Source organism: Furipterus horrens, unplaced genomic scaffold (genome assembly GCF_987537825.1).
Source record: "Furipterus horrens unplaced genomic scaffold, mFurHor1.1.pri manual_scaffold_17, whole genome shotgun sequence".
In the NCBI taxonomy this organism is placed as follows: domain Eukaryota; kingdom Metazoa; phylum Chordata; class Mammalia; order Chiroptera; family Furipteridae; genus Furipterus; species Furipterus horrens.
In genome coordinates this window covers 36897999-36916441 of record NW_028327187.1, presented here as the reverse complement: position 1 = coordinate 36916441, position 18443 = coordinate 36897999, and the positions used below count along the sequence as shown (strand labels likewise).

The window sequence follows — 18443 nt, the reverse complement described above, 5'->3', positions numbered from 1 at the left end:
ACAAGCCTCCAGCCAGGCTCATTAAGAAAAAAAGAGAAAAGACCCAAATAAACAAAATCAGAAATGAAAGGGGAGAAATCACGACTGATATAACAGAAATAAAAAAGATTGTAAGAAATTACTACAAAAAACTGTATGGCAAGCAATTTGACAACCTAGAAGAAATGGACAAATTTATAGAAACATATAACCTTCCAAAACTGAACCCAGAAGTAGAAAGTCTCAACAGACCAATAACAAAGAAGGAAACTGAAACAGTAATCAAAAATCTTCCGGCACACGAAAGCCCAGGACCGGATGGCTTCACAGGCGAATTTTACAAAACATTTAGGGAAGAACTAACTCCTACCCTCCTCAAACTTTTCAAAAAATCCAAAAAAAAAAAAAAAAAAAAAAGGGAAAAGTACCAAACTCTTTCTATGAAGCCAGTTTTACCCTAATTACAAAACCAGGTGAAGACACAACAAAGAAAGAAAACTACAGGCCAATATCACTGATGAACATAGATGCTAAAATACTCTACAAATTATCGGCCAACAGGATCCAGCAATACATTAAAAAGATCATACACCACGATGAAGTGGGATTTATCCCAGGGATTCAAAGATGGTTTAATATTCGCAAATCAATAAATATAGTACATCACCTAAACAAAACGAAAGACAAAAATCACATGATCATATCAATAGATGCAGAAAAAGCATTTGATAAAGTACAACACCCATTTATGATGAAAACTCTCAGCAAAACGGGGATAGAGGGAGCATAACTCAACATAATTAAGGCTATATATGAGAAACCTGAAGCCAACATCATACTCAATGGACTAAAACTGAAAGCATTCCCTCTGAAATCAGGAACTAGACAAGGATGTCCACTCTCTCCACTTCTATTCCACATAGTGTTGAAAGTCCTAGCCACAGCAATCAGACAAGAAAAAGAAATAAAAGGCATCCAAATTGGGAAAGATAAAGTAAAACTATCATTATATGAAGATGACATGATAGGATACCTAGAAAACCCCATAAACTCCACTAAGAGACTACGCGATATAATAAGTGAGTTTGGTAAAATAGCAGGGTACAAATAAATATACAGAAATCTAAGGCATTTCTCTACACCAACAATATCAGAGACACAGACAAAAAAGAAAATACCATTAACTATAGCAACAAGAAAAATAAAGTACCTAGGAGTAAACTTAACGAAAGAGATAAAAGACCTGTACTCTGAAAATTATGCTACATTGAAGAAAGAAATTAAGGAAGATAGAAATAAATGGAAGCAAATACCATGTTCTTGGATGGGAAGACTCAACATCATCAAAATGGCCATACTACCCAAAGCAATTTACAGATTCAATGCAATCCCTATTAAAATACCAATGACATTTTTCACAGACCTAGAACAAATACGCCAATAATTTATATGGAACCGAAAAGGACCCCGAATAGCCAAAGCAATCTTGAGACAGAAGAACACAGCAGGAGGAATCACAACACCAGATATCAAACAATACTACAAAGTCACTGTGATCAAAACAGTCTTCTACTGGTATAAGGACAGACATATAGATCAGTGGAACAGAATACAGAGTCCAGAAATAAACCCACGCATCTATGGTCAACTAATATTTGATAAAGGAGGAAGGAACATTAAATGGAGTGAGAAGAGCCTCTTTAACAAATGGTACTGGGAGAACTGGACAAGGACTTGCAAAAAAAAAAAATGAAACTAGATCACCAACTTACACCACACACGAGAATAAACTCAAGATGGATCAAAGACTTAACTGTAAGCCATGACACCATAAAAGCCCTAGAGGAAAGAATAGACAGAAAAATTTCAGATATCTCACGTAACAATATCTTCATGGATACATCTCCTAAGGCAAGAGAAATACAGGAAAAAATAAACAAATGGGACTACATCAAACTAAAGAGTTACTGCTCAGCAAAAGAAAACATCAGCAAGATGAAAAGGAAACCAACCATATGGGAAAACATATTTGCCAATGACATCACAGACAGGGAACTGATTTCCAAAATATATAAAGAGCTTATATGACTCAACATCAAGAAAACAAACAACTCAATTTAAAAATGGGCAAAGGACCTGAACAAACACCTGTCGGAAGTGGACATACAGAAGATCCATAGACACATGAGAAAATGCTCAACATCATTAGCCATCAGGGAGATGCAAATAAAAACCACAATGAGATATCATTTTACACCAGTCAGAATGGCCATCATCAACAAATCAACAAACAAGTGCTGGCAAGGATATGGAGAAATGGGAACCCTACTGCACTGTTGGTGGGAATGCAAACTGGTGTAGCCACTATGGAAAACAGTATGGAGTTACCTCAATAAACTAAAAATGGAACTGCCTTTTGAACCAGCGATTCCACTGCTAGGACTATACCTGAAAAATCCTAAAACCCTATTTCAAAAAACTTATGCACCCCTATGTTCATAGCAGCACTGTTTACAAAAGCTAAGTCCTGGAAACATCCTAAGTGCCCATCTGTAGATGAGTGGATCAAAAAATGGTGGTACATTTACGCAATGGAATACTATGTAGCAGAAAGAAGGAAGGAACTCCTGCCATTTGCAACAACATGGATGGAACTAGAGAGAATAATGCTTAGTGAAATAAGCCAGGCAAAGAAAGAAAAATACCGTATGATATCACCTAATACAGGAAACTAAAGAACACAAGCAAAAAAACTGAATAAAACAAGGAGCAGAATAGCAGTCAATAGGGGGGAGGGGGGAGGGAGAAAAGTGTGATAAGTAAGGGAAGGTTTTAGTCAAGGAACTTGTATAAATGACTCATGGACATCGACAACGAGGAGGGATATGATTGTGAGAGAAGGGGTGGGTTGGGTGTGGGAGATAAATGGGGGGAAAATGGGACAACTGTAATTGAAAAACCAAAAAAAAAAAAAAAAAAAATTCTTGTTTCTTCTTTCTGATCAAGGTAAATGTTTATTTCTTGCTTTCGTCCCAAGTCATTGATTTGAACCCTGACTTCTTTTTCATCACTGTTGGTTCACTGTTTTTATTTCACTTTCTATAACCTTCGCTTCTTTTATTTTGTGGCTGTATTCAATCATTTCTGTGAGCATTGTAATCATTAGGATTTTTAACTCTGAATCTGATACATTGGCTATCTCCTTTCTGTTTAGTCCTTTTTCTGCGGTTTTGCTCTCTTCTTTCATCTGGGCCATATTTCTTTGCCTCCTCAATTTGGCTGTTTCCCTGTGTTTGTTTCTGTGTATTGAGTAGAACTTCTTTGACTCTATGTCTCGGTAGTATGGCCTAATGTAGTAGGTGTTCTGTATGGCTCAGAGGCACAGCCTTCCCTATCACCCAATCTGGGTATTTGAGGTGCACCCTTCGTGTGGACTGAGTACTCACTCCTCTTATAGCTGAGCCCTCATTGCTATTGGCAGAGCAATGGGCGGGATTCACCCAGGCCAGTCAGCTGCAGGGACTGGCTGTGCACACTGCCCAGCAGGCTTTGCCTCCATGAAGCATCAGTTATGCAGGGACAGGGTAGTGGTGCTCCGATATGGTCTCCAGCTGTTCACTGGGTGCATTGGCCCTGGGATTTTCTGGGTGATGCAGGCCAAAGTCGGCCCCCATCTGCGTTTTGCCCTGGGCCACCCTACCTGAGCTATGAAGCAATCTGAGATGGGTGCTAATTTTGCTGGGCTTGGAGATTTGCAGGCAAAGCCAAGTTGTGAATCTAAGCTGACTGCTGGTAGCGCCCAGCCTCAAGCTCACCAAGGCCAGCTGTTGCTTGTTTGAGAGGAGTTAGGAACTTGTGAAGCATGAGCCAAGACCAACCATTCATATGGGAAAGAAGCTTGGGTGGACCCATAAGTTGGGTAGGGCAGAGTCTCTGGGGATCTCTAAGATGGGTCAAATGGTGTTAGCAAGTTTGGTGGGGTCTCAGATATGACACCAGCTTGCAGGTGCTGTGGGGGTAGCATTTAGAAAAGAGACAATGGCTTCTGCTCACCTTGATGCCAGACACTTCAGTTTCTCCTTGCATACCACTTGTGCCTTTCAAGCTGTTAACCTAGTTCTGGAGCTCAGAGAGAGTGAATCTGTGTAGGTGAGTCTGTGTGTGTGTTCTTTAAGAGGAACTGCTTGAGGCTCCAGTGCTTTTGTCTACTGACTAAATCCCCACTGATTTTTGCAGTTAGAAGTTGTGGGAACTTATCTTACTAGCACTGGAACCCTGGGCTGGGGGGCCTAGTGTGGGGATGAGACTCCTCACTCCCAACATATCCCTCCCAAATTTTTATAGACCACACATGGATGTGGGACCAGCCTTTTTGCAACTGTGCCCCTTCCTACCAGGCTAGAGGAATGTGGTTTCTTTAATTTTGTAGTTGTCAGATTTCCATTGAACTCAATTTCTGATGGTTCTGGCTGATGGTTGCTCTATATTTTAGTTGTAATTTTGATGTGGTTGTGCGAAGAGGTGAACGATGTCTGCTTATGCCACCATCTTGACTGAACCCTCCTGGATATAGTTTTCTAATGTAAATATATTGAGATCAGATAACAGACTTTGACTTATTTAATAAATTTAAGTGTAATGTAATTCTTACATTTTTGTTTTATATACATGTATTTTTCATTTACTGCTTTTAAGATTTATTTTATCACTTTTTTCAGAACAAATTAATTTGGATGTGACTTGATGTAGTCTTGTTCAAATTTCCTTTGTTTGGATCACTTGAACTTGTTTTAGCGGTAGGTTAGTAGCTGTCATTAAATTTAATAAATATATTGTTTATTCAATTTTTTCTTTACTTAATTTTTTGTTTCTTTTTTAATTTTTCTATTCTCTTCCAGTAACTTCAATGACATATAAATCAGGTCACTTGAAATTTTACCATAGGTAACTGATGCTCTGATCATTTTTATTCATCTACTTTTCACATTGTTTTATTTTTTATCATTTCTATTGTGTTACCTTCAAATTCATTAATATTCTATTATCAAATGTCTAATATCATTTTAAGAATATTTTTCTTTTCAGAATTTGTATTGTTCATATCTATTAATTCAGTTGAGTTCTTTTTAATATAATTTCTATGACTTTACTTTTTTGTGTCCCTCTGCATTCTTAATTATAGGAATATAAATATAATAATTGGTTTAATGTCCCTGTTTACTAATTATATCTTTTTCATTTCAGTGTAGATTTTACTTGATTGATTGATTTTCTTCTCTTCATTATATATCACATTTTTCTGCTTCTTTGAATAACTTGTAATATTGAATGCCAGGCATGTGACTCAGCTTGTTGCACACTGAGCATTACTGTTATTACATTTCAATAAATATCATTGAAATTTTTCTAGAAAGTAAATGCTACGTGAACACAATTTAATTATTTTGAGAACTGAAGAAACTAAGGCTTCTGTCTTGATGACATTGATTTTTTTCCCTTTGTTTCTTTGATTTTAATTTCTTATTCTCTTCACAACTACATGTGATCTCTATGCTTTTCTTTGTGTATGTTCCACATTTTTTCATATCATACAGGGGTTTTCTTAATTTTTTAATTTTACTTTTGGTTTTTCAATTACAGCTGTCCCATTTTTCAACCATTGCTCCTCCCCAACCAGCCACTTCTCCCAGAATCATATCCCTCCTCATTGTCCATGTCCATGAGTCATTTATACATGTTCTTTGACTAAACCCTTCCCTTACTTATCCCCCTTCTCTCCCTCCCCCCTATTGACTGCTATTGTGCTCCTTGTCCTATTTAGTTCCTTTGTTTATGTTGTTCTTTAGTTTCCTGTATTAGGTGATATCATATGGTATTTTTCTTTCTTTGCCTGGCTTATTTCACTAAGCATTATTCTCTCTAGTTCCATCCATGTTGTCGCAAATGGCAGGAGTTCCTTCTTTCTCTCTGCTACATAGTATTCCATTGTGTAAATGTACCACCATTTTTTGATCCACTCATCTACAGATGGGCACTTAGGATGTTTCCAGGACTTAGCTATAGTAAACAGTGCTGCTATGAACATAGGGGTGCATAAGTTTTTTGAATTAGGGTTTTAGGATTTCTCGGGTATAGTCTAGCAGTGGAATCGCTGGTTCAAAAGGCAGTTCCATTTTTAGGTTTTTGAGGTAATTCCATACTGTTTTCCATAGTGGCTGTACCAGTCTGCATTCCCACCAACAGTGCAGTAGGGTTCCCATTTCTCCATATCCTTGCCAGCACTTGTTTGTTGATTTGTTGATGATGGCCATTCTGACTGGTGTAAAGTGATATCTCATTGTGGTTTTTATTTGCATCTCTCTGATGGCTAGTGATGTTGAACATTTTCTCATGTGTCTATGGATTTTCTGTATGTCCACTTCCAACAGGTGTTTGTTCAGGTCCTTTGCCCACTTTTAAATTGAGTTGCTTGTTTTCTTAATGTTGAGTCATATAAGCTCTTTATGTATTTTGGAGATCAGTCCCCTGTCTGTGATATCATTGGCAAATATGTTTTCTCATATGGTTGGTTTCCTTTTCATCTTGCTGATGTTTTTTTTTTAGCTGAGCAGAAACTCTTTAGTTTCGTGTAGTCCCATTTGTTTATTTTTTCCTGTATTTCTCTTGCCTTAGGAGATGTATCCGTGAAAATATTGTTACGTGGGATATCAGAAATTTTCCTGCCTATGTTTTCCTCTGGAAGTTTCATGGTGTCACGACTTACATTTAAGTCTTTGATCCATCTTGAGTTTATTCTCATGTATGGTGTATGTTGGCGGTCTAGTTTTATATATTTGCAAGTCCCTGTCCAGTTCTCCCAGAACCATTTGTTAAAAAGGCTCTTCTCACTCCATTTTATGTTCCTTCCTTCTTTATCAAATATTAGTTGACCATAGAGGCCTGGGTTTATTTCTGGACTCTGTATTCTGTTCCACTGATCTATATGTCTGTCCTTATACCAGTAGAAGACTGTTTTGATCACAGTGGCTTCGTAGTATTGTTTGATATCTGGTGTTGTGATTCCTCCTGCTGTGTTCTTCTGTCTCAGATTGCTTTGGCTATTCGGGGTCCTTTTCGGTTCCATATAAATTATTGGCGTATTTGTTCTAGGTCTGTGAAAAATGTCATTGGTATTTTAATAGGGATTGCATTGAATCTGTAAATTGCTTTGGGTAGTATGGCCATTTTGATGACGTTGAGTCTCCCCATCCAAGAACATGGTATTTGCTTCCATTTATTTCTATCTTCCTTAATTTCTTTCTTCAATGTAGCGTAATTTTCAGAGTACAGGTCTTTTATCTCTTTGGTTAAGTTTACTCCTAGGTACTTTATTTTTCTTGTTGCTATAGTAAATGGTATTTTCTTTTTTGTCTGTGTCTCTGATATTGTTGGTGTAGAGAAATGCCTTAGATTTCTGTATATTTATTTGTACCCTGCTATTTTCCCAAACTCACTTTTTATATCGAGTAGTCTCTTAGTGGAGTTTATGGGGTTTTCTAGGTATCCTATCATGTCATCTTCATATAATGATAGTTTTACTTTATCTTTCCCAATTTGGATGCCTTTTATTTCTTTTTCTTGTCTGATTGCTGTGGCTAGGACTTTCAACACTATGTGGAATAGAAGTGGAGAGAGTGGACATCCTTGTCTAGTTCCTGATTTCAGAGGGAATGCTTTCAGTTTTAGTCCATTGAGTATGATGTTGGCTTCAGGTTTCTCATATATAGCCTTAATTATGTTGAGTTATGCTCCCTCTATCCCCGTTTTGCTGAGAGTTTTCATCATAAATGGGTGTTGTACTTTATCAAATGCTTTTTCTGCATCTATTGATATGATCATGTGATTTTTGTCTTTCGTTTTGTTTAGGTGATGTACTATATTTATTGATTTGCAAATATTAAACCATCTTTGAATCCCTGGGATAAATCCCATTTCATCGTGGTGTATGATCTTTTTAATGTATTGCTGGATCCTGTTGGCCGATAATTTGTAGAGTATTTTAGCATCTATGTTCATCAGTGATATTGGCCTGTAGTTTTCTTTCTTTGTTTTGTCTTCACCTGGTTTTGGAATTAGGGTAAAACTGTCTTCATAGAAAGAGTTCGGTACTTTTCCCTTTTTTGGGGGGGGATTTTTTGAAAAAGTTTGAGAAGGGTAGGAGTTAGTTCTTCCCTAAATGTTTTGTAAAATTCGCCTGTGAAGCCATCCGGTCCTGGGCTTTCGTGTGCCGGAAGATTTTTGATTACTGTTTCAGTTTCCTTCTTTGTTATTGGTCTGTTGAGACTTTCTACTTCTGGGTTCAGTTTTGGAAGGTTATATGTTTCTATAAATTTGTCCATTTCTTCTAGGTTGTCAAATTGCTTGCCATACAGTTTTTTGTAGTAATTTCTTACAATCTTTTTTATTTCTGTTGTATCAGTCGTGATTTCTCCCCTTTCATTTCTGATTTTGTTTATTTGGATCTTTTCTCTTTTTTTCTTAATGAGCCTGGCTGGAGGCTTGTCAATTTGATTTATTTTTTTCGAAGAACCAGCTCCCAGTTTCATTGATCTTTTGGATTGTTTAATCTCTATGTCACTTAATTCTGCTCTGATCTTGATCATTTCCTTCCTTCTTCTTGCCCTGGGCTTTGTTTGTTGTTTTGTTCTAGTTCTTGTAGCTGTAGGGTTAGAATTTTTATTTGAGATTCTTCTATCCTTTTCAGATAGGCCTGCATTGCTATGAACTTTCCTCTTAGGACTGCTTTTGCTGTGTCCCATAGATTTGGAGCTGTTGTGTGTTCATTATCATTAGTTTCTAGAAATTTCTTGATTTCCTCTTTGATGTCATTGTTAACCCATTCGTTATTTAATAACATGTTATTCATCCTCCTTGAGTTTGGATGTCTTGGTCTTTTTCTCTGATGTTAATTTTTAATTTCCACGCATTGTGGTCTGAAAAGATATTTAATATGATTTCCATTTTCTTGATTTTGTTGAGGCTTGTTTTGTGTCCTATCATGTGGTCTATCTTTGAAAATGTCCCATGTACATTTGAAAAGAATGTATATTTTGCTTCTTTTGGGTGAACAGTTCTATATATATCAGCTAAATCCATGTGGTTTAGTGTGTTGTTCAGTGTCTGTATATTCTTGGTGTTTCTTTGCTTCGAAGATCTGTCTATTGTTGATAATGGAGTGTTAAAGTTCCTTACTATGAGTGTGTTGTTGTTAATATCCTTCTTTTGGTCTTCTAGTATTTGCTTTATGTTTTTGGGTGTTCCTATGTTGGATGCATATATGTTTTTCAGTGTTATATCTTCTTGATGGATTGTTCCTTTAAGTATTATGAAATGTCCTTCTTTTTCTCTTTTTATTGCCTTTGCTTTGAAATTTGTTTTGTCTGATATGAGGACAGCTACCCCAGCTTTATTTTCAGGTCCATTTGCTTGGAATATTTTTTTATATCCCTTTACTTTCAGTCTATATAAGTCTTTTCTTTTGAGGTGTGTTTCTTGTTCTTTTCTTTTGAGGTGTGTTTCTTGTAGACAGCAAATATGTGGGTCCTGTTTTCTTGTTTATGCCGTTACTCTGTGTCTTTTAATTGGAGCGGTTCATCCATTTACATTTAAAGTTATTATTGACATTTATTTATTCATTTCCCTTGGTACCTGTGTTCGTCTCCTCTTTTCTTCTTCTTTTTCTTAAAACATTCCCTTTAGCATCTCTTGCAATGCTGATTTGCTGGAGATGTATTCTTTCAGTCTTCCTTTGTCTGAGAAACTCCTTATTTCACCTTCCATTTTGAATGAGAGCCTTGCTGGGTAGAGTATTCTTTGTTGCAGGCCTTTGTTTTTCATTGCTTGAAATATTTTTTGACCATTCCCTTCTGGCTTTTACTGTTTCTATTGAGAAATTGGTCGATAGCCTTATTGTAGCTCCTTTGTATGTTATTTGCTGTTTTTTGTTTGTTTGTTTGTTTGTTTTGGTGCTTTCAGAGTTCTCTTTGTCTTTGAATTATTCTCTTTGCCATTTTAATTATTATGTGCCTTTGAATGGGTTTTGGGGATTCCTCTTCATTGGGACTCTCTGTGCTTCTTCAACTTGCATAACTTTTTATCTCATCAGGTTGGGAAAATTTTCTGTAATTACTTCTTTTATTAGCTTTTCTATTCCTCATTCCTTTTCTTCTCCCTTTTTTATTCCAGTGATCCTGATATAATATTTTCTCATGCTATCCTGTAATCCCTTTACATCTTCTTCATATTTTTTCAATCTTTTTTATTTTATTGCATTGTCTGGGAATTTTTTTTCTACATTGTCCTCTAATTCACTGATCTGATCCTCTGCTTTGTTTGATTCTACTGTGTATTTCAGTTCAGAGATTGTGTTCTTCATTTCTTCCTGGTTCTTTTTAATAGTTCTGTGTCCTTTTTTATGCTCGTGTAGTTCTCTGTAAGTTCCCTGTAGTTTTCTTGGAGCTGTTGGTAACTTTCTTGGAGGTTGTCGTATTTGTTTTTGAGGTTGTCGAGTATATTGATCTTCTTCACCACTATTGTTTTGAATTCCATGTCTGACATTTGGGCTATGTCTATTCCACCTACCTCTCTTTCTGGAGATTCCTCTTTTCTTTTCATTGAGAGGTTGTTTCTGTGTCTTATTATGTTGGATTCTTCTTGTTTATTTATGTTTTTTGGATTTGTCTGCTTTGACTTCCCACCTTTGTGGTATGAGATTCTTTATAGGAAATCTGGATGTTTCGGTGGTGCAGTCTCTTTGATCTCCTTAGCCTGGTGTTCTTGGGATACCCTTTATTTCGTTTGTTTACGGTATCTGGTTATATTTCAGATGCTCTTTGTTGGGATCTTCCTTCTGGATAGGTGATTGAGTCACTCTGTGCACTTTGTCTTAAGTTCTTTTGTGGGGATGCTGTTAAAAACATAAACACACAGCCCAGGCAGGAAACCCACACCCTAAAAAATATCCCCCACCCTCTATCCCGCTATCATCAATAAATGAACCACTATTATGTAAAGGTAGAGAGGTTAGGGCTTTTATACTGTAGGAAGAATAGATAAGAGTTGTTTTTAATGAGCAAAATATAATTTTTGAGAGAAGGGATGATAGATTAATAATAGTAGTAAATAGTGTCGAGACTATGCAAGACAGTAGGTAATATTTACATTGTATGTTAATAATAATAAAAGAAAAAGAGGGAATAATGCAGAATATAGTAAAAAAGTGGAATTGTATAGTATTAGATTACTATAGTAGTTATATTCTATTTATTTAGTGTGAAAGGGTTGGTAAACAAAACAAAAAAATAAAAACTAAGGGAGGATGAGAAGGAGAGATGGTAGGAAACAAATTAAATAGTTTCTTAAAAGCTTTTTAATAAAAGTAAAAATTAAAATTAAAAATATGAAATTTAAAAAATTAAAGTAAAATAAAATAAAAATAAAGAAACTAAAATAGAAATAAAAATTTAAAAAAATACAAAACCAAAATTTTTACTCAGTTCAGCCTTTGTTTGTCTCCTTTTTCTGGATTCACAGCTGGTCTAATGAGGTGGGCCAGAGGTTCCTGATTTTTGCAGCAGTGGTGTACGCCTGCATGCGGTGTTGGTCTCGTGCCCAGGTTACTCCTGTGTGCTGCAGTGGCCGGTGTGTTAGTTTGGCGCCTGTTAGAGCCAGCCAGGATTCTTGTGTGCGAGTACAAGGTGTTCTGCACGATAGCCTCAGGCCTGCCGAGCCACGCTGAGGAGTTGGGATTTGGTCTCTTGCCCCTTGGGGCAGGGCCCTGGACACTTGTGCACGGTGTAAGTGAGCATCTGTGAGTCGCTTCCGCCTGCTGTTCCCTTACCACAGCCGCCCACCGTTCCCGCACCTTCCTGGGCGGGCACTAGTAGACCTTGAACAAGTGGTTTGTTCTCTGGCCTGGTGCCCACTGGGGCTGGCCAGGGGTGTATACGCACAGTCTTCTGCATGCCCAGCGGGCCCTACCTGTGCCTATTGTGGCACTGATCTTATGTCTGTTGTGGCACTGATCTTATGTCTGTTGGGGTGTCTCTGAGGGTCACCCGGATGTGTGGCCAGCAACCTCGCTGCACACCTGGGCCAGTGGATGAGGACACTTCCCTGTGCATGCCTGTGCAACCCAAGGGGAGGGCTGGGGAGTGGGCAAGTGCACTTCTGCACCTATGCTCCTCAAGAATGTCCTATCACCCCCGAGCTTTCCTCCCCTCTCCGCAGTAAACAAAAGAAAAATATAAAGAAAATCATGTTCTCACATGCACAGCAGTAAGTTGTTTTTTGTCTTTCAATGTCAGATGCCACCTGGCCCACTCCTGGTTCTACCAGTGGGAAGAGATCCACTTTCCTCCTGATTCCTCTCTGGGGAAGCCTGTGGTTGCTGAAAAGCCTTTGTGTACTTCCAGCTGCAGCTTGGGGAGCCAACCCAGTCAGAAATATCATCTAATCCCTTTTTCCTCCGCTCTCCTCACCAAACAGGTCATTACCAGATGGTTTTCTCCAATCCAGCAGTGCCAAGGCTCAACTCCTGCTGTTGTTGAGCTGCTCACTGAGACATTCTGTCTGCAATTAGTTCAAACCACAGACAGGTCTCGGGAGCCAGAAAGCACAGCCTCCCCTCACTCCTCTGCCATCTTCTCCCCCCTATTCCTATTTTTCTATCACAATGATCAATATCACTTTTTTCTTTAAATATGTACTAATTTGAACTATATGGTCATTTTATATAATGGTCAGCACTACTTTAATTCTATATCTTAAAATTTTTCAATAGACCTCCAGAAATCGTCGGCGGTGGCATCGTCGGCAGCCGTCCGTCTCGAGAGACGATGGTGTAGCTTCTTAAGAGTCTATCTGCACCGCCGAGAATGGCTGTGCAGTCCGACTCGGGAGTGACATGGTATCTGTCTCCTCCCGTGTTGAATCGACATCTTGCGATGACGCTGGAGTGTCCTCTCCAGTGAAGCTGAAGCTACAGAGCCTGGGCAGGGTGATATGGAGGGTCTGCTGTTGCCCATGCAGCAGACCCCCCCTCTCTTCGCAGCTGAAGGGTCCAAGGGAAAGACGGAGTCAATGCAGCTTGGCTTCAGGTGCGCCGCAGGAGTTGCCGGTGTTGACTACAACGTCAAACCGCCTTAGGGACTCCGGCTCCAGATTTTCTGTCGGGGTTTACTCCCTTAGCCTTTCCCCTGAAGAGGTATGCCGCAAGGCAGCAGAGGTTTTTTGGATTCAGAGTTTTCCTTCTCTGATGTGCCCTGACTGGAAGATCAAACCAGCGACACTTAGCTCGCAGGCCAACGCTCAATCCACTGAGCCAAACCAGTTGAAACATGCAGTTGAAGAGGCAGAGGTATAAGGACCTTATACTGTTTTTCCGGGTATGTGATCTGGGATCTTTTCGACTTCTGGACTCTCAAACAATTTCAGGTCTGCTTGGATATTCATCCATCAGATACAGAAAAAGATTTGTTGATACTGTCTTTGTAATATTTGCTATTAGATGTACTGCATTTTTCAAATGCACAGCTACTCATTAGATTTAGTTCATTTTGTTCTTGCTCTACTGCTAGTGTAATCATCACTGTGTGCCTATGGAAAATAAAATCAATTGCCGCAGTGCATAACAAGGGCAAAGATAGGCACAGTGCTCTTTTCTTTCAATTATAGGCCATTTTAATATCTTATCTCCAGAAGAAAAAAAGCTCAGAACAGGTAAATAGCAGCTTACATAATGTTTAAATTGTTAAGGAGATTTTACTAAGATGCTGGTTTCTGAGAACTGATTTTTAACAATGTTTAAAATTTTTGAAATTCTTTAGAGGTCTTGAGTTACTTTCATAAATATTTCTAATATATGGCAATGCTAATAGAAGGAAGTTGAGGTTGATTTAAGGCCTAGACAAGATAGAAGCTCAGTTTTATTTAATTTGTGTATACCTTTGATAAAATATTTTCAAGTGACCCAGTAACTCTAGCATCCACCCTCCTAAACTAAACAGCATGGATGTACTACTTTCTAGTGTCATAAAAAGGGAAAGAGCATAATTAAATGAGCCAAGATCTTGAGAGATCCAAAAAAGTGTTCTTTTTAGAAGAAAGGTAGTGGAAGTAAAAATACCTATTAATTGGCTAATTAATGCATTCAACAAATATATATTTAGAACTCACTATTCTCTAAGCACTGATTTTGGTATTGGGAATTCAGCAGTAAATATGAGAGTATACTTGAAATTTTCCTTTTAATAGGAAAAGGCATAAAACATCAAGTAAAAGTGAATGAATAAAGAAGATATGGAAACGTCTGGTACTGGCAAAGATTAAGTCACTATAATCTATTTCCCCAATTGATTACAACTAACACTACTGTGCAGACTATAAAAATCAACTGCCTAAAGTTACTAAAAAAGAAACAGTGAGAGTAAGGTGTATTTTTTTTTTACCCATTAAAAAAATGTTTTCTTCTTCATTGATTGGCTTTCACCCAAGGGTGACAAATTCCCAGAATGGCACTTCAAGTACAGAGAGCAAAACCTCTGAGAGAGACCATCTCATTCTAGCCAAAGGACTAGGAAAAAGTGATTCTGTAAGTTGGAGAGAGTTTGAAGAATCCATGTGTTGTTTTTCTTTCCAATTTTTCCTTTTTTTTTTCCTTGGCCTTGCACAGTTACATGGCTACTATAGCAGTAGAGGAGGCAATATGGACACCTAAAGTCCTGAGGGAAAAACCTGTCTCTGACTAGAGAAACCTGGAAAAAGATACCCTGTGATATAAAGAAGTAGGAGGAGGTATAGATAGAAGATAAATCTAAAGGAGGGCTCTTTGAATGTTGTCTATGAACCAATTAAGTCCTAGATTCATCTCCAAAGTATGCATACATAGAAACCAAGAAACATACCACAGGCTTTAAGAATGAAACTGCAGAAATTCTAGTCAAGATGGAGGTGTGGGTAAATGAGGCCTGCCTCCTTGTACAACCACTGCAAACTTATAGCTAAGCTACAGAACAAATATCACTCAGAACCATCAGAAAAGTAAGCTGTACAGATGTCCAACAGCTAAGGAATTAAAGAAACCACATTCATCTAGATTGGAGGGGAAGAGACATGGAGGTGCAGAATGGGCTGGTCCCCAAACCGTTTGTGGTGGTTATAAAACAGAGTGATACCTCAAGAGCAAGCAATCCCAGCCATACACCAGACCACCCAGCTAAGGATTGCAGTGGAGGTTGGGTCAGTGGAAGAAATTGTCAGATTCTCAGGCATCTCCTCTTGGAAGGCTCCACACAAAGACTTAATCACATTCACTCCCTCTGACTTCAGCCCCCGAGGGCAGAACCTTGAAGATCACCAGTGACATACAGGGAGGGACCAAAGTGTCTGGCATCAGGACGAGAGCTAGGGTACAGCTTCCCAGAAAGAACTGTGGACAGCAGCCATTGTTCCTTTTCTGAGCCCTCTCCCCAACAAAGCCACAGTGCAGTGACACCATATCTGAGTCTTCATCAACCTGGCTCATATGTTTAGCCCTACCCCCAAAATTACCTAAGGCTCTGTCCCATACAATTTACAGGCCCACACAAGCTGGTAACAGTGGCTTTTCCATATGAATGGCTTGCTAGGTGCAGGCTTTACCCCTTCCTAAATCCACTCAAACAACAGCAGAACCCAACCCCCATACCTCTTGCTGAGTGGCCCCAAGACTGGCATAGCAGCAGCCATCTTCAGATCACTTTATAGCTTACACCAAGAGGCCCCAGATGGAACATGGGTGGTGGCTGACTTTGGCCTGCACCACTCAGGAAACCCCAGAGTCTGTGCACCCAGCAGTTGCAGATCATGTTGGAGCACAACCACCAAACCACCTCCACAAGCCATGGAGGGAAGTGGTTGCTGACCAGTGGTCATTGCTGGTCCTACCCACTGTCTGGCCTGGGTAAATTCTTTTTTTTTTTTTTCTCAGTTCAGTCTTCCCTTTTTTATTAAATATCAACTTTTCCTGTTGAATGGGCTGAGGTTCATTTTCTCCTTTCTCAAGGCTAGGGCGGACCACCTAGGAACTTACTGCACATTTAGCCTGGCTGGCTCAGGGCTCCTCAGCTCAACCCACAGACTACTGCCTGGGTCATCCTTTTGCCACTTCTTTTCCTAACGCCAAGTCCCAGGCCGGTGCTTGCCTCAGCAAAGGCAAGGGGCTCATGTGATGAGCAATTGGCCACAGGTTTTGAGGGGAGGAGGAGAAATGGACTGTTTCTTCAGGAAGGGCAGCGCTAACTCCAGATTCTGGGGCATCTTCACATATTCCTGGAGAAAGGATAAGTTCAACTCTGGAGCCTCCAGTAAGCAGAGGAAAGGAGGCAGGTGGTGTGGCCTGGGCTGCAGACACCACTGTCCTGGGTGGCTCTAAAGATGATGAATACAAGGTTCCCAGAACTCTGAGTCCCACAGGGCCACAGCCAAGCTTTCACTGGGAAGGGCAGGCAGTTCCCGTGAAGTCTCATCAGAGGCCATCTCAGCTGTGGACCCAGGCTTCCACTTGGTACAGAAGGTGGCAGAGCCTAGGCCCCTGAGATGCTGGGAGAAAGAGGCTAAAGAAAACCTGGAAAGGCACTCTGGAGCAGCAGGATGGTCATAAAAATAAGCCCGACGCATAGCAGCAGTAGTAGCCACACAGGAACACTCCATCGTGAGGGTAGCAGGTGCAGCTGGCAACGACTATCCACAGCCACAGAGAAGAGGGCAGTTTCGTGGGACCCAAGGAGCTCTGGACCACGACCTTTCTCAGGTAGAAAAGCCACATCCGTCACCACAATGCCATGGACTTCCTTCACATAGTAGAGGCGCTGGAGAGAGAAAGCTATGTAGATGGCAACAGATCCAGTGACCGTGCCCAGGCCTAGGAAGGTACCCGAGTCACTGACACTAAGGCAGGAGATGACTTCATGGCCACAGGGTTTGGTCCGAAGAGGCAAGAAGTTGGAGCCATCCCAGGCTGTGAGGTAGCACGGTGGGGGCTGGGGCAGATGCTTGTGGGGAATCTGCACCATGAAGAGTCGCAGCCCGGCAGGCTGGTCTGGAACCTTCCCAAACCTGCAGGCCTGGTAGCGGTAAGGCGTGTTAGAAAAGGTGGGTCCGTTCTCTTGCCAGTGCAGCTGTGTCACCAGCTGATCCTTCTGCCACACGAAGGCCTTAAGGTCCCAGCCCACAGTTACCAACTTGCCATCAGGACCCAAAGCCAGGTCCTCAATCTCCCCTTCGTGGGCTTTGAACTGCAGCACTTTCTCCAGGCTGGGTACCTTCCAGACCCGAACATAGCCATCTGTCCCCCCAGTGGCAAGCAGGGTATTGTCGCTGTTGTAGCAAACAACTTTCTGCAGTGGATCAGCGCTGAAGTCTGTCTGCACTGCCTGCAAATTCTCCACTCTCAGTTCTGGCCCCCCTGGGTGGGTTTCAGCTCCCAATTTCTTCTCTGTTGGGGCTGCCCCCTTTCTTTGTCGAAGCCCCTGCTCCTTGGAACCTTTCTCTGCCTTGTTTTTGCCCTTCTGCTGGTGGATCTGGAAGTGCGGGAGCTGACAGTGGGCATCCTGCCCTGCAGCAAGGATGTTACCAGCCAGTGCCAAGTTCATAGTAGCCCGGGTCTCTGTGTCATGGGAGTGTAGTAAGGAGGCACTCAGGCGCCCGTTAATCTGTTCTAGCTGCAGAAAATGCACTCCATTCTTTATACCTGTCTTGACGGCACCTCCTCCACCCGCAGCAATGAGCAGCCCTGTGCTGGGGTCGACCTGAACCGTGTACAACGGGAACGGGGCCCGGTACAGCTCCGGCACCCGGCGCCAACCCATCCCGCTCCCAGCACGCTTTACTGTTCGCACCACGGCACCCAGGACATGTCGCGCCCGGCCTTCGACTCTTGCCCTGGTCGCTGCTGAACTTGATTCGGTCGCCGCTGGGAGGATTCCCGACCCCGCTCACACCTGCGACATTGCCCAAGCTCAAACTACAGACGGTAACCCGTATGCCAGCCCTGGGCCGCCTAATCCCTGGGTAAATTCTTTATGTCGATCTGATGACAGCAATCACGACTAGACTATAAGAGAAGGGAGTACTCAACTCACATAGAGGGCACACCTCAAGTAACCAGCTTGGGAGATAGGGGAGGCTGTGCTACTGGACATCTACTACATTAGTCCAGACTGCCAAGATATGGAGTCAAAGCAACTCTACCTAATAAATAGAAACAAACAGGGAGGCTTCCAAAATGAGGAGGAAAATAAATATGGCCCAAATGAAAGAACAAAACAAAACCCCAGAAAGAGAACTAAATGAAATGAACTTAGCCAACCTATCAGATACAGAGTTTAAAACACTGGTTATAAGGATGCTCAAGGAACTCAGTGAGTACTTCAACAGCATACAAGTGA

The 18443-nt window shown here is 40.6% G+C and overlaps 1 pseudogene; it reads right to left on the bottom strand.

The window, feature by feature from the left end:
• Positions 1 to 15982: 15982 nt before the first annotated feature.
• Positions 15983 to 17879, bottom strand: LOC149990823 (guanine nucleotide-exchange factor SEC12 pseudogene; annotated as a pseudogene).
• Positions 17880 to 18443: the final 564 nt, after the last annotated feature.